Consider the following 19,885-nt stretch of genomic DNA (forward strand, 5'->3'; position numbering starts at 1 on the left):
TATACAATAGGAGTTTACTACATGTCTGTCAAGTGGGTGAATTAATTGTCTATAATCTGCTCAGCCACAACTGAGTGGAAAATGGATGGTTGAGACTTTTGTTCTCTCTAGTTTATCATAATTGACAATTTTAGACAAGTCCTATAACTATTGCTGTACCCATTTCCTTACCAAGAGTCATTTATCTCAGCAAGCACTTAAGAAGAAAGGACACTAAACATTAGTCTAGAATGACAGTCCTTAAAAGTGATATTTAAACCCCATTAGAGAAAAAGGTAGGATAATTTCTTTTTTTTTTTAATTTTTATTTATTTATGATAGTCACACAGAGAGAGAGAGAGAGGCAGAGACATAGGCAGAGGGAGAAGCAGGCTCCATGCACCGAGAGCCCGACGTGGGATTCGATCCCGGGTCTCCAGGATCGCGCCCTGGGCCAAAGGCAGGCGCTAAACCGCTGCGCCACCCAGGGATCCCCAGAAAAAGGTAGGATAAAATCAAACCCATCATTTTATTTTATTTTATTTTTTAAATATGTGTTTATTTATTTATTTATGATAGTCACACAGAGAGAGAAAGAGAGGCAGAGACACAGGCAGAGGGAGAAGCAGGCTCCATGCACCGGGAGCCCGACGTGGGATTCGATCCCAGGTCTCCAGGATCGCGCCCTGGGCCAAAGGCAGGCGCTAAACCGCTGTGCCACCCAGGGATCCCCAAACCCATCATTTTAGATGAAATTTTCTTCTCTTTACTCAACCAAATACATGGTGGCATATGCTCAACATGTATTTATCAAAGAATGCTATCATAGGTACTCAGCATTGTGCTAGGTGCTAAATTAAAATGTTCTTGCTCAGGGAGCTTCCAGTCCAGTTGAGTAGATGACACTTCTGTGTATGTAAATTGGAGTTTCTCAACCTTGATGCTATTGACATTCTGGGTGAGATAATTCAACAAGAGGTTGTCCTGTGGACATTGTAGAGTGTCCACATTGTAAGACATTTAGCAGCATCTGGGGCCTCAAACCACTAGATGCCAGTAGCAGCCCTCTCCAGTTATGACAACTAAAAATGTCTATAGACTTTGCCATGCCCCATTTCCCCTGGGATGCAAAATCACCTCCCTTTGAAGACCACTGGTGTTAAGTGGTTTGTCATGTAAATGAGTATGTGACTGTCAAGGAAGAAAAAAGGGGGCAGGAATTTACTGGAGAGAATGGGCTAGAGTGGTCAGAGAGTTAAACTGGACCTGAGAAAATGTTGGGTGGCATTTTAATAAGCAGAGAGTTTCTTTCAGTTGGAGAAGATGGCACAAGCTGTGCACACATGGCATCACAATTGGCAGGTTTGTGGGATAGCCTAGTGAATATACTGCCTGGGTTGGATGGAAGAGTAAGAGGATCATGGAAGATTAGGCTGATGAGGTGGGATGGTTGGTGTGAATGCCAGGCTGATGGGTGGGAACCACTAGATTTCTAGGCAGCAGAGTGATAGGATGCATCTGACTCTAGCTGAAGTTTGTAGGGTAGGTAGGAGAGAGGATGGATGGGAGCGGGCCTCTAACCACTGTTATCCCTACTTCTACAAAGAGAGAGGGCAAAGCAAGTTGAAATAGACAGAATGGACTCCTAATGTGGCAGTGTCATCTCTTAGTTGTGTAAGCACCAAACAGCAGATCACTGGTAAAGGCTCTGCAAATTTGTTTTTCTTTTTCTCTTTTGCCTGAGTTCTGGAGATCAGAAGATGTAGGTGCTGCAGATTTGTCTTCAAAAGTAATTGTCTTATTTTTCACATTAATATACTTTCTGAGATCTTTTAGATTAGCTCCTGGGGCTAAAATACATAGTCTTCAGACAGTTCTCTTTTCAGCAGTATGTCTTCCAACAATGTCTCCTTTTCCAAAATTTTCTCAATTTGACCTATTCTGTCTTTCCTCCAATAATATGAACACACATTATTTGTGTTCAAATCCATTGATCATACCATTGTAAAACACACCTGAAAAAACCTTATCTTTCATATCTTATTTTTATCAAAAGTGCCTAATATTCGGGCAGCCCCGGTGGCCCAGCGGTTTAGCGCCACCTTCGGCCCAGGGCATGATCCTGGAGTCCTGGACTCAAGTCCCACGTCGGGCTCCCTGCATGCCCTGCATGGAGCCTGCTTCTCCCTCCGCCCGTGTCTCTGCCTCCCTCTCTCTCTCTCTCTCTCTCTCTCTCATTAATAAATAAATAAAATCTTTTTTTTAAGTGCCTAATATTCACATTGATGAGATTAACAATTTCATGGCATGTAGGGCATTCTTAAGGCGCATCATGTGTGCCTTCACATTTTAATGACTCGGAGGTTAGTCATTAGCCAATCTATATGTAATCAGTAGCTAAATGTGAGTATATGAAAGTTTAGGGCAGCAACAAAATCCCAGGACTTTTTCTTTTAGGACCTGTGACAAATGAAAATGAGAGAGCCCCATACTGTGGCTGGTATCATTGAAGCATGTGTTAGCTGACAGAAAAAGTCACTTGCTTTATTAGCCAAAGCACGATAGAGATGATTTCTATCACAACTAACCTCAAAGTTATTAAAATGGAAAAGCTAAAATAGAAAATGTCACGAGGACAGTGTGAAGCCTTGTGATTTGGTGCCGTGAATCTGAGCTCAATCGGCCTTTCATTTAAATAATGATGTGATGTGGGGCAACTGGGTGGCTCAGTTGATTAAGCATCTGACTCTTGATTTTGGCTTAAGTCATGATCTCAGGGTTGTGAGATTGAGCCCCGAGTTGGGCATGGAGCCTGCTTCAGATTCTCTCTCTCCCCCCCTCTGACCCTCGCCCCTCCCCCTCTGAAAAATAATAATGGAATGATGTGGCCTCAGCAGATGGTGTGCCAGTGAAGATATCAGTGTTATTCAAGCTCTGTTTACTTAGGAAAGAAGAAGACACTATGCTCCACTTTTTTTTTTATGTGTCCCGTAAGGAAATCTTTTTAGTAATTTCACTTCGGAAAGGAAATCCCCAATGGCCCTTTCATTTATCTGAGTTAGAATAAGCTTACAGAATCAGTGCTGGCCCTGAATCTGTTCCATGCCTTCTGCTGTGCTAAAGGAGGTAAAGGAAAGGTGCCAAATAGGTAATCCATGTCCTCAGGAAGGCCACTGTTGAGCTAGAATCCTTGAGATGTCCTACATGGCACAGACCAAGGCTAAAATGCGCTGGAGAGCTATGGAAAGTTTCCTGGAGGAGGTCAGACTTCTACTGGGCCTTAAGAAGTAACATGGAGAGAATGGGATGGATGTTTTGGATCATATAAGAAGAGAACTAGCATGGTGTCTATAGGGAATGACTGGTATATTGGAAGGCTGGATGGACAGGATGCCCCTGACTCCAAAGGTAGGGCCTTGAACGACTACTCCCTTGTGTAGTCTATGGTGCAGAAATGGGCCATGAAGATAATGCTACTTTGTGGGAGAAACTTCCTTTACACAGGAGCAGTCCTAGAGAGTTCTATAACCCATGTTTAAGTAAAATGAGTTGTGATTCCTGTAGCTACGGCTCATGCTGATCAGTTCATTGAAGGTGCTTGAAAGCGACTGCAAGTTCAATTGTCCATGCCTTTAGTGTCTCATTCTATGGCTTCCCCCAAACAGATAAGGTGTCCTTGGAATTTGGCTTCACAGCAGTTTTGAGCCACTGTCTGTAGGAGCTATTTTTCTTGAAGCAGGACTATTTGCACTTGGTGCTAAAAATAAATGAATGGGGTGAAGAACAGAAGAGAGAAAATAGCACAGTTTTGTAAGTGAACAAGGAGGCCCAGGAGCTCCTCTCCCAACCCCCAAAACCTTCTCCTTGGGAGTTCATCCAAACCTAAAGTCACACCCATCTGCCAAAATGTGTAAAGCTGGGTCATTAGAATGTCTCTTGAATCAAGACAGGGATGTTGTTATGCTCATTTCTGTATTCCCAGTACCAACAATAGGGTCTGGCACACATTAGACCATCAACATTTTCCCCTTTGAATAATGTGCTGTTGAATTAATGAATTTTCAACTTTTGACATGGGTGTTATTTGAATAATCATCTTTATTTTCAGCTTCTCAGTTTAATACTGAGTTTTAAAAAGTAACAGCTTTATTGAGATGTATTTCACATGACATATAATTCACTCTTTGAAAGGTACAATTGAGTGGTTTTTAGTATATTCACAGAGTTGTGTCATAGTCACCACCAATCCAGAACATTTTAACATCCCAAAAAGAAAGGCTGTATCCATGGCACTCCCCATTTCTTCCTCCCTAACCCCTGGCAGCCACTAATCCATTTTCTATCTCTATGAATTTGCCTAAATTGAACATTGCATATAACCAGAATCATACAATATGTGGTCTTTTGTGTCTTGCTTTTTTTCATTTAGCTAAATGTTTTCAAGGTTCATCTATGTTATAGCATGTATTGGTCCTTTATTTCTTTTTATGACTGTAATAATATTCCACCATATGAGTATACCACATTTTCTTCATCTGTTTATCCATTGATGGATATTTGAGTTATTTCCACTTTTCGGCTATTATGAATAGTGTTGCTATGAACATTCATGCACAGGTCTTTGGATGGACATGTGCTTTCATTTCTCTCGGGTATATACCTGGGGTGGAGTTGCTGGGTCATATGGTGATTTATGTGTAACTCTTTGAGGAACTGTCAGACTGTTTTCCATAGTGCATGCACATGGAAAACATATTACATTCCCACCAGCAATGCTCAAGGGCTCCAATTGCTCTACATTTTTGCCAGTACTTGTTATTGCCTTTCTTTTTTAGTATAGCCATCCTAGTGGGTTAGATTAATGTTGACTTTTGAATTATAAATGTATGGTATAAATATACGTATGGGATATAAGTGTGAAAGGCTTAAACTGTTATTTCTTTGCATCGGAAATGGCCCTGCCAGTACTATATTTTTCTTCTTGCATCTTTCTGAGGTGGTGGTGTTGTATTTCCTTATAGAGGAAATGAAAAAGAGAGTTTGGGGATCTGCTGAACCAGATTTTAGCACTTTTCTGATTCAGAAAGTGGTGGTCATAGGAGAACACACACTTGGCCTCAAGATAGCATGGTAAATTCTAGAAATATGTCATTTCACGATGTCTGTGCAGGGACTGCTTCTGTGCCAGTGTGTTACATTTGAAACCATATTTTGTATGTGCTCAACTTTTACACAGATCTTGAGAAAATGAAATTGAATTTTATGCCTCTTTAATTTGATTTGAGACCATGACCATGCCATTTCTTTATAATAATTACAAGAATGTATCCAATATATGACTTTCATCTTATAGTAATTACAACCATTTGCCATTTATAGAACACATAGTTTAGGACACCATAAGTCACATTTCATGCTAATTGCTTTTCTGAAAATAAAGGGTTCTGTTTTACAAATCCAAGAACAATGAGAGTGGAAAAGAAAATCAATTTATACATCACATCAAAGAAGAGATCAAAATGAAGATGTCAAATATATGCCAAAGGCTCACATAAATTACAAATTGTGAACCCATTCCACACTTTATTTTTAGGCAAATAAAATATCTTGAAGTCTCATTGTAAAAGCTACTTCAAAGACGATTTGGTGGCAGTATTTTCCCCAAGGCTTTTGCCAGTTTTACACGCCAAAGGCTTCCAGTGTGAGCAGGGTAACATGGGGCCCAAGTCCAAGCAACCAAATTAGACCTTGAGATCTGATCCTTCATTGAATGAGGGACAAGAGACCCATTTTTGTGATCTGCTTCTCATTTTTTTTTCTTTTGGGACTAACTGAAGAATTAAAAGTTGTCTTTCTTTTTAAAGTTATATGCAGAGTACAAAGGAGTTTCAACAGCTGCCTCTTGTCATTCTATGGAAAAAGACTTCTAATCTGAAAAATACCCCCAGGTCCTCCAGACAGTTCTTAGATTTCTCACTCCCATTTTCCCTTCACACTAACAAGTTTGGCCCCTCCCCCTCCTTTATAGATAATATCTATCTCTTCAGAAAGATATTTTTTCAGATATTAAAAGTAATACAGGAGAAAACAAATTTAAAAGCCCGGAAAATATGAAGATAATAAAAATCCCCTGCAGTCTCACAAGCCAGACAGCTCCATTTGATTTACTTTCCTACACTCTTTGTTTACTTGTGCTCATTCATTCATTCTTTATTTAACTCAACAAATATTTCATGAACACCTACTATATGCCATGCACTGTGTTAGGATATATACTATGCATACACATGGTCCTAATTTTCTTTATAATTATTAGGTTTATAGTTGTTGGTCTAATATCTGTCTCCCCTCCTAGACTCTCAACTCCAGGACCATCTTATTCACTAAACATCACACTCTGACCACTTACCAATCATTAAATATTCTGTGTAAATAATATTTTTAATGGCTACATCATAGTTCTTCCACAATTTACTATTTCCTTATTATTGGTCTTTTAAGATATTTTCATATTTGTTGTTATTATAATTAACACAGAACAGCATGTCAAAAGGCATACATACTTTTATGGCTTTTGTTATATTAACCAAACTGCCTTTCAGAAAATCTTTACCAATTTAAGCACCTACCAGTAGTGTGTGAGTATTTCTCAAATGCAGCTAAAGGGAATTACAAAATGGCAGACTCAAAGAAGTGAAAGACTTACAGTCCATTCCTTTGCCTGCAAGGGGAGTCAGAATGACCACCACCACTTGGGAGGAAGCCAGTTGGCTTAGGAGAATTGAAGACCACTTGGAAGAGCTCTCCCAGTTTAGTGGCATTGTGATTTGGAGCCAAGAAGAGGCAAAGGTGCAGGCTGTTCATGTAAGTTTATGAATTATCTTTACAGAGGTAAGAGTGAGCTAGAGAGATGATATTGGCATAAACTCAGAGAGGCAATCCAAATAGTTATTGATTCTCTATGTGTCAGAGCCTGTTAGGTGCTGTGAGTGATGAAGAGATGAACTGAACACAGTTTTTGCCCTCAAAAAAGTTAAAATCCAGTAGCAGGGAAAGGTGTGGACATTGGAATCTGGATGACCTATGTTTCGGTTCTGATTTTGCTACTTAGATTAGCAGTGACCTTGGGGAGATTATATAATGTCTCCGATCACTAGTTTCCTCATCTGCAAAATGGGGTTAATGACAGAGTTGTAGTAAGAAGGAAATGAGATAATGTGTCGAGTGTTTGCCAGGGTGCCTGGCATAAACACGGTGGCTCTCAGGAAATGATAACTACTACTGTTTTGCAATGATTTTTCCTGTCTTCCAAAGATTTTGTGAGGATTCAATGAAATAATAAATGCAAAACACTTAGTACTACGCCGACATCAAGGTAGCAATGATATCGACAACTCTTTTGGGAAGGATCAAGAAAACATATCATACATGAGCTACACTAGTCATAGAAGAGCAATGGAAAAGGTGAGTCTCAGCACATATCGCTGAAGATAGGATTGGCTGTCTAAGTCCTAGGACACTGAGACTTAGGAAGTTTAGCTGCTCAGAGTCATTGCAAGTTCTGACCCACTCAGCTATTGATCACCTCTTTCCTCTTTGCACTCACCTTTATTTGGGGCACCTGGAGTGCATTTTGTCTCTCTGAAGTTTTGAGGATGTGCCTATCGTTTGCTAGGAATTGTCTACCAAGGCCAAAGCTTTTCAGGAGTGGATGGTATTTGTCTCTTGTGGCATCACTAAAGAATAGTTTTTGTAGTTTGAAAGTAGACAGGACATTCAAGAGCTCTAAGTGTCTGGCAGAAATCAGCGGCTGGTAAAGCTGCAGTAGATGTCTCCAGAACACAATTGATAAGCACACTTTTCCCCTTGAGCCACTTTCCTGTTACGGGTGGAAGCTGGTCTATTTCGATGATGTGTGCTGAGTTCTCCCCTCCTGAAGCTCACACATTCAATGTTCCAAGGATTAAAAAGAATGAGGACAAACTAACCATTCTAAAGTACCAAGTCTGCAGGCCTTTGTGAAATAAAACCTTTGCTGAATGGAAAATGTTATTGTCTTTCTGCTTTCAAAAGTTACTTGTTTACCTGTTGCTCATAAAGCACAGGGTAATTCGTGGTTGGGAAAAGGTATTTTTTGTCTGATGGGTTTCATTTCAGCACCGTAGACTTCCCTGAAGATTGCAAAGCTATTCTATTGCTACGCATTTATAGAGCTTACTCTGAGGAAGGTGAATTAGTGTCTGGTAATACCTTCCTGCCTGCCAATTTTACCTCACTGATTCAACCTTTCGAACTGATTTAATCAATGGATCAGCACATTATTCAAAGGGGGAATGCTATTATAGAAAAGCTTTCACAAGGCTTGATGATTCATACAGATGCTATTCAGGACTTTTAATCACATCACATAAAAGGATCAAATTTGAATGTTGCTTATTGCCTAGAATTTTGATGAAAAGTAAAATATTAAGGAGCACTTAGAAGAAGCCTGTGGCTTGGATTTATGTGTGTGCACATTTCTTCTCAGAAAGAAAACTTAGAATGTTCTAGAATAAAGGTCCACAAAAACCAGAATCACACCAAAGGACAAGCCTAATGAAAGTGAGAGAAATGGAAGGTTGAACATGATAAGGAATCTAAAGTGCTATGCCTTGTTCTGGATGGTCAGTCAACTCCCGTGGAAGAAATTCCAGTTTTGGTGACAGAATCCTGGGCATGCCTAGCTCAGTTGTTGGGCTAATGAATGTCCTGGTCCTCATATTCTACATCTGTTAAATGGGGTTAGTCATACTTGCTTCTCAGGATATTTGTGAAGATTGGGATAGTAAGGATTTTATTTGTTTCTATTTTCCTTATAGGATTGACCAGTACATGTTCTTTATATTTTTAAAATTATTTATGTCCTCGAACTGGAGTCTAAGTTTCACAGGTATGGTGGGTGTGATAAAGGATTTGGCATCTCTTATAACAAAAAGCCACATTCACCTTGAAGGTGGACCCAGTGGAGTCCACTGTAGGTGTGGATGCCTTGGGTCATTACCAAAGCCCTCTGGATAAAGAGGAAGATGTTTCATCTCCAGGAGAGCCTGTCTGGGTCTACTCATTTAAGGGGAAACACCACCACATCATGGTTTTTAAAAAAAGGCTTTGTGTTTAGGCAGGAGTACTTTTGAATACAAGCTCTCTGCTTATTAGGTGTGTTATCTTGGGCAAATTGGACAAGTTCCTTAACTCTCTATGATTGTTTCATCATCTGAAAAATGTGAATAAAAGGGGAACAGCAAGGATTAAATGAGATTAAGTATGCTAAGTGGTGCAGAACAGCACATCTGGCATGGAGGGTTATCAGAGGGCAATTGGGAGGAGTGGCAGGTGCTACCACAGTGGCAGCATTGTTCCGTGAGGACCCAAGTTCTAGGCCATCTTGAAGTCTGCTAGAGTAGTTAGCTCCATTGGCATTCTGTTTAAGGGAGGCCACCTTCCCAGTCTTGGCCTTTTCTACCTGCCTCCAACCTGCTGATTTTGCATTGACTACAGTGGAGGGCCATGGTAATCAGACTGTTGAGGTCAGACAGATTTGAGTTCCAGTCCTGGCTCTGTCATTTTCCAGTTGTGTGACACGGGCAAGTTACTTCACTTCTCAGAGCGTCATTGTTGTCAGTTATAAAATGGTAACACACAGTTATCTCCTGCATACTGTTATTGAGAGGATGAAATTGGGTAATCCACATGAAAGCACTTTACCATGTCCCTGACACATGACAAGTGCCCAACAAAGGTCTCTCCTGAGATATGGAAGCAAGACTTCACAACATGCAGGATCATGTTAGAATTGAGTGCATTCCCTGGCATGAGATTTACACAAAAGTTGGTGATGTGTACACAGCAACCACATCACCACAGAATGTTCTCTGTCTCGGAACTGCTCATTTTCCAGCCAATATGGACAAAGGGGCTCCTTATAGCCCATTAAGGTCTATGTATTCATGATAGACTGGGCTAGACCCTTGCTACTCAAAATGTAGTCCATTGACCAACCATGTGAGTATCACATGAGATCGTGGGAGAAAGGCAGAGTCCAAAGCCCCATCCCAGTTGCACTGAATCAGGTAAGACCCCTAGGTGACTGGCTGCCAGTCCTAGGCTGTCATTGCTACAGTGTTTATTGACACATTGTCTACCTCACTATTATCTGATCCCTACAGTGCTCCAAGGTAATGTTCTTTTCCAAGAGGGGAGTGAACTCTAGAAGGCTGCATTTTGCTCTGGGTCAGATGGCCTGCTTCGTGGCAGGGCCAGGATTAGACTGCTGAGGCCCCTGCATTCCACTTCCTGGCAGTGTCTGCCCTGGCCACTGCCTCTTGCAACCTGATCTGCTTTCCTTTCTAGTGGCTGCTATCCATTTATCACTCTTTCTCCCCTACTCAAGTTCCAGATGGTCTGCCTTTTAGTGCTGCCTTTCTTAGACATGACATCAAGCATATCAGGGCAAAATCTAAAGGACTTAGTAAATTAATGATGAAACAATTCATTTACCAGGAGTAGTGACTGCTGTTGATGTGTTTGGCTCTTCGATGCCGGCTCTCTTTGTCCAAACAGATGCTCTATTGCGATGGCTTTCAAACTTTAGTTGCTTTTTTTTTTTTTTTTTTTTTACCTGGGGATCTTGCTTAAAATAGAGATTCCTGGATCTGACATACCCAGGGATTCTGGTTCTTGGGTCCAGGCTGGGGCTCAGGATCAGTGGTTTTAACAAGTGATTCTAAGCATTTCTCAGAATATGCAGAGCACGCTGTTAGGAAACTGCTTAGCTCTAGAATCAGGTGAACTCCCAGCTGTGCCACTGACTAGCTGGACATCCTGGGGCCTTTAGTTTCCTTGACTTTAACAAGAGAATAACAGTACCTGCCGGTTGACATGAGGTAGCTATGATGGTGATGTGAGACAATGTGAAATATATGTGTAGCACTCCAGAAATGTTAGCTAGCATTATTTTAAAATCTAGGATGTGGTTTGCTGCTTAATAAACAGTAACTAGTATTAAAGGAAGATCATCACTGCATTAACTCATGGGCCTCTCCAAGTCTGAGTCACCCTTTAAAGCTTAGTGATGACATTCTATTGTCCTCGAGACGTTTCCCATTGCCTCCCAACTGGAATCATCATTCCTTTAATACCTCTCTCATTTGTACCTCCCATAGAAGACATTGTGTTCTGCAGAAAATTCTAGTATGAAGTACGCATCTGTCCCTCCCCAGCCTGCAAGCTCCTTTAGGACAGAGGAGCTGTATTGCAGCCATAGCTTCCACACAGTGCTTAGTACTGGGTAGTTCTCAAGGACATGTTTGCTGAAATTCTTGAAGTGAGAGGATCTTGAACTGAAATAGGCCAGACCAGAACCTCTTTCCTCTTCTAGGCCTGAGCAAGTCAGGACTGGCAGAATGAAAATGGGAGACATTGGGTCTTCTCTGGCTTGTTTCTTCTGCATTAGGTTTGGGAGGAAATGCCCACAAGAAGTAGAATTGGCAGGAACGCCACTAAAAAGCACCCCCAACAATTACTGTTGTTTTTTATAAATCATAGGCGGACATCTCCTGAAATCGCACCTGTGGCTTTTGAAGGAAGGAAAAAGCCCGTATTCGGTGGGTAGTGGGGACTTGGGGGGTGGGGATTTCTGTACCGGCAGAATTCAACAGGTAATTAAGTAAGGAGGGATGTTTTCCTTCAGGACGTGTGAAATAGGAGGTCAATTGAGATTTCTGCTTTTCAACTGGCTGCTTTGGGGTTTATGGACAACATGTGCCTCCTCCAGATTCTGCATTTCATAGCACAGGGATTTGGTGTCTGAGAGGGAATGCCAATGTCACATCATCAATTCTTGGACTGCCATCAGTGGAGAGGGTTTAGCAATCATCTAGAATAAGAAGCACGCTGTGTTCTTTTACCGTGTCTACGAGAACATCAGTAGTTGCTTAGGTGCCTTTAGTTGTTGGTTTCTGGGGCGCCTGGAGGGCTCAGTCAGTGAAGCATCTGCCTTCAGCTCAGGTCATGATCCTGGGGTCCTGGGATGGAGCCCTGCATCAGACTCCTTGCAAGGAGTCTGTTTCTGTCTCTCCCTCTACTCTTTTCCTCCACCCCAGCTCATGTTCTCTCTGTCTCAAATAAATAAAATTTTTTTTTTAAAAAAATGCTGGTTTCCTGCATTATGTCCTATTCCACAATGGTGTTTCTTGGATTTAAACCCCAGCTCCACCATCAACAACAGGCTATGTGACCTTGGGTGGGTCACTTGCCCTCTTGTGGCCTCAGTTCCTTTTATAGAAGGAGCAAACTGGGTTGGAAGATCTTTAGGTCCCTTTTAGCTCTGAATTCAGAAGACTCTACCATAAATAGAACTGTGCCATCCCTTTTTTGGGGTAAGTCCATTCTTTCCTCATGCTGAAATGCTGGCAGTCCAGCGAGTCAGGTAACCATGCTAAAGAATTGTGTCACAGAGTCTATGAGGAGGTAGGAAGCAAGAATGTATTCAGAAGTATACTTCCTCTATGAAATCTGTTTCAGTGACAAGTTATATTGGTTCCCCCACAGCTCACATTCCACACCAACACACTATCTGGCAGAGCCTACATTGATTAAGACCTGGTCCAGGAAAACATATTCTCTCTGATTGAAATCCAAACGTATTGATTGTTTTATCTCTATCCGGAGAGATTGCTTTCTATTTGGTGATGGATGACAACCCTCTATACCACTTCATCTGCCAAGTGGACGGGGGTGACACAGGCAGCTGCCAAGTCTTGTGAGCTGAGACATTAGCTGTGACAGTCAGCTCCAAACCCTCGGTCACACTGTCATGGCCCTAGCATGGTTCACAGCAAGCGAGATTAGATGTGTCACAGCTGCAAGCTGATTCTTGAACTGATGGCTTGGTGGCAAGGACCTTTAAAAACAGAAGGTTCCTCTAAAAGTTTCTGTACAGGGTGGGACCCAGAAAGATTTCAGACCAGATCACAGCTCCTCAGAGAGGATAGCTGGGGTCGAACTGGGTTCTGCTTCCCTGCACCCCAGCATGATAGCAAAAGAGCCTCAGAAGGATTAAAATACAAGCATTTGTGAGCTAAACATGTTTCCCTCTCTCTGAGAATGCCCAGTGGGAATGCCACTTACATTTGCACAGAAAGCTTGTATTTCACCAAGTACTTCCACGTGCATTAGCTCCATTGATTCTTAGAAATTTTTTAAAAGATTTTATTTATTCATGAGAGACACACAGAGAGAGGCAGAGACATAGGCAGAGGTAGAAGCAGGCTCCCTGTGGGGAAGCCCAATGTGGGACTCGATCCCAGGACACTGGGATCACAATCTGAGCCGAAGGCAGACGGCTCAGGTGAACCACTGAACCACCCAGGTGCCCCCTGATTCTTAGAACTTTAATCATGGGAAATAGAAACTATGCTTTTACTGGGTCACAAATGAGGAATTAGCCATGCCCTGTCATTTCTGCCCCTTGGCCGCACCATCCACTTGTCAAGATTTGAACTCATGGCTCCGAGTCCACTGTTCTTTCTGCTTTTCTGGGCTGTTTGTGTGTTCAAGCCTCGAGCTAATGTCTGCAGGCCCAGTAACTTAGAGCTGCTTTTCGTAATTCTCACTGAGTCTTCCCAACAACCTCATGAGGACAGTATTACTATTGTAATCATCCTTTTATCGAGGAGTAAAAGGAGGCTCAGAGGGGTTAAGACACATGTTAGTGAGTGACAGACCTCAGACTCAAACCCAGTCACTCCGACTTCAGGTTCTTAACCATGTTGTAGCTCATAAATACTTGAGTTTGATTCCTCCTGGGGCTCTTCTGCTATCACACTGCAGGTGACTCCCTGTGCCCTGACGTTTCCGCAAAGATTAAGAATCAGAACCCTTTTTCTTTACTTCTTGGGTTCTGTTTGTGACAGGGGCCCACGGGTAAGTGCTGTTTTACACCAGTCTTCTGGAAAGAGCCACCAGGAGCTGACACGATGCCAGTATAGACCAGTATGTCCACAGCCCTATTTCTTTATGGCCTCCCTCCTAGACCTCTTTCCCTCTGGATCCTCGGGAACACTGTCACCCCTCTTGGGACATGTACCACTCTACCTTTTAGGTGAGATGAGTAAGGCTGTTGTAGAAAAGTATTTCAGATTTGGCATTATTTATCCCCTTCTTACTTCTAAAAAGGACCCAGGGGGACTCCTAATAAAAACTGTCTATTAAGTAACTTGTTGGATTATGTAGAACTCGTCTGATAAATAGAGTTATGCCCATTCTTCAGAAGAGGCAAGCTTGTTTAAAATGCTGAATAATAATGACAAATTATCATTTTATATCAGTAATAGTGAATGTTCCTGGAGAGCTTACCATGTGCCAGCCAGCACTTTGCGTTCATTCTTCTGTTCAGTCTTCACCAATACCCCCATGATGTATGGATAATGACCCCCATTGTATAGACCGGGAAATGAAGGTGAGATAGAATTGCCATGTGGACTCATAAGCAATAAAAGCAGTGGTATCTTTAATGAAGACTCAGACCCGCCTTTCATTAAGTCCAGTGCACACATCGCTCTCCCATTTCTGACTTGCCTGTCATTCTGCAGGAAGTAGCTATGAATATACTGTCTCCAAAGGTGGTGATTGTAGCCATTGTGCTTTGGGATTGCCATCCGGGACCCAACAGTTCAGAAGACGCAATAACTCGCCTTGCATGGACCAATTACAGAAAAACTCCCTTTGTAAAGCAACAGCATGAGCCAGAACAGGCACTTCATTATCTGCCTCTGCGCACGGGGAGGTAGAGAGGCTGGTGGAGGATGATTGGCCTGAGAAATGGCAGAGCCTGGGATCCACGCTTTCAGGGTCAAAGAACTTCGTGCCCACTTCTAGGATTGGCTTTCCAGAATGCTCTGGTGCTGGCTCGCCCCCTGCCAGGGCCGGCTCCTGGGGCTTCTCTCGCAGTGGGATCCCATTGGCAGCCTGTCCCCTCCCACAGCAGCAGCAGGCCTATTGACTTCCGACCACTTACTTCCCAGGGTCCTTTCAGTCCCAAAGAAGCACAAGTTCTTTTCATTCTGGAAGTTTGCAGACCATACCACACCAGGGAGAACAGATGTACTTTCTCTGTGGAGGGCTTTCATTTAGTGAATTGTGCTCAGACAGGTAAAGGGTAATTTTGCTTCTTTTCCTGCATCTTTCTGAAAGTTTCTAGGGTCTGTTAGCCTGGGCTCTGCAGGGTTCCCAGCTCTAATGCAGAAGCAAAGGGTTTTTTTTCCCTTCTCTTTTTTTTTTGTATAAGATGGAATATTCTTAGCTAGAAAATGGTTTCTTTTCCCCCTCATATCTTATTTAAAGAAAACAGTGTCCTCTTTTATTTTAGTTAAGCTGAATTGAATACCAACCACATCACCCCAAATGGAATAATTGCAAGTATTGTTAGTTACCAAAGTTTTATTAGTTTATTTCTATTGGTTACATGTGGAACATTTTATTAGAAAGCCAGTGCCTTTGGCCTGGGCCTCAGATTGGCTTTTCCCCTCACACAGACACACTTAGAAGTAAAGGATGTCCAGGCTTCAAGAGTGAATGAGTTCTGTGTGTTAAAAGCAGAGTGAGAAGATGGACATTTACCAACCCTGCCCAACTCCATGGAATCAAACAGATGTCATTCCCTCTCACATTCATGCTTGTGCTCTCTCTCTCTCTCTCTCCCCACACACACACACACACGCATGCACTTTCCTTTCTAAAACTTATATTTACTTAGAGTACGTGTTCTCCTTCCTTCTTCACCCCACCCCACTGCATTTGTGGTGTGTGCCATTTCAAGGCCTTCATACTATACACCTCAGTTTTCATTTAAAGAACCTGAGTGTTATAGGGACTATAGTCAATGGCCCTGTATTAGTGCTGTATACTGACAGATGGCAGCCACACTTGGGGTGAGCCCAGCATAACCTATAGATTTGCTAAATCACTATGTTGTATGCCTGAAACTAGTGTAACATTGTGTATTAGCTATGCCTCAATTTAAAAAAAATGAGCAAACCCTCGGGTCAGATGCTCCCTTGAAGGGTGTGCCCTTAGATGGCTGATGGCCATGAGTTGGAGCCAAGTCTTTCCTTCTGAGCTGTGTGATCTTGAGCCCATCACTTAACTTCTCTGAGCCTCAGTTTTCTCACAGAATTTCCCTCAGAGGACTGGTGTGTGAAAATCCAGTAAAATATGACAGGAAACTTATAGCACAGTGCCTGGCCCACAGGAATCCATAAATGTGGGCTGTTGTTACTGAGCATTGGGATTTTGGCTTTTTCCGTTGTTGAAGATTTTGTATAGTAGTGGTTCTATTTCTATGTGGCTCAGGACTCAGAACGAGCTTCCTCTTTACCAGATCATTTGCTATTTTTATTGTGATAAAATCCACATAACATAAAATTCACCATTTTAAATTATACTGTGCTGTAGCATGTAGTATGCTCTCAATTTTGTGAAATTATCAGCACTGTCTCATTCAGAGCATTTGTATCACCCCAAAAGGGAACCCCGTACCCATTAAGCAATCACTCCCCACTTTCCATCCCACCCCAGCCAGCCAAATTACTTGCTTTTTAATCTGTTTCTTTCAGATTATGAGCTGTTCCAGAAATCTGAGGAGTTCAGGAAGGTGAATTCTGGATAGTGAGGGTTTTCCAAAAGCATCAGAAATACATTCCCAAATACGAGAAATATACTCTGATTATTGTAGGGTTGACTTCTCAGAGAACAGCGAGCAATCTGGGAAGAGCAATAGTCTCACTGTGGCCAGCGTAGAAATTGTCCTGTTGGTGCTTGTCCGTCATACTTCACGTTATTTTCTTTGTCTGGTGGCTGGAAGAGAAAGGGCCTTGAAACTCTTGAGTGAAGGGAGGGCTGGATCTTCTAAAGTCCCTGTAAACAAATTATGGGGAAAAGCCCAGGAATAGGGTTTGCAGGTCAGCTTCTTTGCATTTCCTTCCCATCCTGCCACATTCCAAGAGAGGAACTTTAGTCTTGGGAGTTATATTCCAGATAACCCTCAGGGAAAACATGACCCTTTGAAGTTTCTGGTGGTTTCTGCAGCTGGAGAGGCCCAGTTTGTCAGCACTCAGGTATAGTCTGGCCGGCTGCTTCCTTGAAGTGGGACAGTACAGAGCCCTCCCGTAGACCAGGCTGTGTGAGGAGGGGGCAGTGCTGGCGAGTCAGCTGCAGAGCAGGAAGGAGGGAGACTGGCTGGCTCAGTACTCAAGCAAGAAGCAGGAAGAAGGACAAACATTTAGGAAGACACATTGACTAAAATGCTTTTAGGATATGGCAAGTGTATGTGAAGGCCCTGTATGTTAGCCACTTTGCCTGGTGGGGCCATGAGAGCCAAGGGCGGGGGAGCCTTTCCTCAGCAAGCTTTAAAAAAAGATTTTATTTATTTATTCATGAGAGACACACAGAAAGAGGCAGAGACACAAGCAGAGGGAGAAGCAGGCTCCCTGCGGGGAGCCCAATGCAGGACTCCATCCCAGGACCCCAGGATCACACCCTGAGCCAAAGGCAGACTCTCAACCACTGAGCCACCCAGGTGTCCCCTCAGCAAGTTTTTGACATAGTCACTGTTGAGGGAGGTTTTTTTCCCCTGTGTAGGGTTCAGGATTTCTAGGTGGGTCTCTTTGGTTGCTATACTTTTTAAAATTTTTAAAAATTTTTCTCCAGTTTTATTGGAGATACAATTGACATACAACATCGTATAAATTTAAGGTGTACATAAGGATTATATATATATAGTGAAATGATCACCACAATAAGCTAACACCTAACACCTATCACTTTGCATGGTTACAGTCTTTATTTCTTGTGATAAGATCTTTTAAGATCTGTTCTCTCAGAAACTTGCAAATATACAATCCAGTTTGTGGACTATAGTCACTATGCTGTACATTATGTCCCCAGAACTTACTCAGCTTCTAACTGGAAGTTTGTACCTTTGAACCACCTTTACCCCATCCCCCTACCCCCTACAGCCCTCACCTCTGGCAACCACAGATCTGACCTCTGTTTCTATGAGTTTTTTTTTTTTTTTAAGATTCTACATGTAAGTGAAGTCATATGGTATTTGTCTGTCTCTGTCTGACTCATTTCCCTTAGCTTAATGCCCTGAAGGTCCATCCATGTTGCAAATGGCAGGACTTCCTTATTTTTTATGGCTGGCTAGTATTCTAGTGTATGTGTGTGTGTGTGTGTGTGTGTGTGTGTAGATATCTATATATATCTATATCCATCTATCTATATAGATAGATGGATATAGATATCTACACACATATATATAAAAGAAAATGTGATATATATATACACATACATACATGTATCATGTTTTCTTTTTCCATTCATCATGGGAGGACACAAGGACAGTTATGTCATCTTTTATAAGAAACCTTGTCTGGGGGATCCCTGGGTGGCGCAGCGGTTTGGCGCCTGCCTTTGGCCCAGGGCGTGATCCTGGAGACCCGGGATCAAATCCCACGTCAGGCTCCCGGTGCATGGAGCCTGCTTCTCCCTCTGCCTGTGTCTCTGCCTCTCTCTCTCTCTCTCTCTCTGTGACTATCATAAATAAATAAAAATTAAAAAAAAAGAAACCTTGTCTGAGCACCTGGGTGGCTCAGTGGTTGAGCATCTGCCTTTGGCTCAAGGCATGATTCTGGGATCCTGGGATTGAGTCTCCCATTGGGCTCCCTGCAGAGAGCCTGCTTTTCCCTCTGCCTCTGCATCCCTCTGTGTCTCTCATGAATTAATAAATAAAATCTTAGAAAAAAGAAACCATGTCCCTGCCTCAAGCAACTTTGCCATAGCTTATAAGATCAGAAAAGGGAGGAGGGAAGACTAACGCATTTTGGCAACCTCTCATATTAATTCTAGAAGTAGATACCCAAGAGCTGTCTGTAATTCAAATGCACCTTCTCTGTCAGGTCTTGCTGTAAGTCAGTGCTCCTTACACTTTACCTTGCATTAGAATCAGATGGAGTGGGCAGCCCAGGTGGCTCAGCAGTTTAGTGCCTGCCTTCAGCCCAGGGCGTGATCCTGGAGACCCTGGATTGAGTCCCATGTCAGGCTCCTTGCATGGAGCCTACTTCTCCCTCTGCCTGCCTCTCTCTCTCTCTCTCTGTCTTTCATGAATAAATAAATAAATAAAATTAAAAAAATAGAATCAGATGGAGTGTCTGTTCAAATTCAGATTCCTGAGCCCCACTCCTCCAGAATCAGAATGATGGTGGAACCAGAGAAACAACTCTTGAACAAGCACCTCACATTATTCTGATGTGATTGGTCTTTAAACCAAACTTGGAGATACACCAATCTCGGGAGTCCTGTGGAGGAAGGAGGGATCAGAATAATCCAGTTATTCACTAAAGTTATATCAGGAAGCTACATGGAGAAGGAGTGACCCTGAAGTAGGGCTTCACACTCATTTTGGTTTATACATACATAGTTCCTGCTTTACTAAGACATGTTGAGTAAGTGGCCATTATTTTTTATTGAAAATATCAAGTTGTAGGACTAGTTTTAACATTTTTAGTTTTAACTGCATCCATGAGATTAAATTTGAAACGTGTTCTTGAAGACCCATTTCTGGATTTTAATAAATGGACATTTCTGAAGGTTTCATGCTCAAGGATATTTTGTTTTCTCCTGCTTGTTCATTTGGAGAAGAATGAATTTTGCCTCCTATTCACAGGGCAGGAGATTTAGTGGCTCCCACTGAATCAGTCCTTTCTGTTCCTAGAAGGAAGAGCTTACTATAAATCAGACTGCATTTTGGAAATTGAATGATTTTTTTTTATGTTGCTACAGGTAGACAGATTCCTATAAATGAACCACA

The 19,885-nt window shown here is 42.3% G+C and overlaps 1 protein-coding gene across 4 annotated transcripts in view; it reads left to right on the top strand.

The window, feature by feature from the left end:
- HS6ST2 (heparan sulfate 6-O-sulfotransferase 2) overlaps positions 1 to 19,885 on the top strand; it is a 286,410-nt gene that overhangs the window by 140,156 nt on the left and 126,369 nt on the right. The gene's annotated exons all lie outside the window — the stretch shown is intronic.

The sequence above is a fragment of the Canis lupus genome, chromosome X, assembly GCF_048164855.1.
Source record: "Canis lupus baileyi chromosome X, mCanLup2.hap1, whole genome shotgun sequence".
NCBI classification, from domain to species: Eukaryota; Metazoa; Chordata; class Mammalia; order Carnivora; family Canidae; genus Canis; species Canis lupus.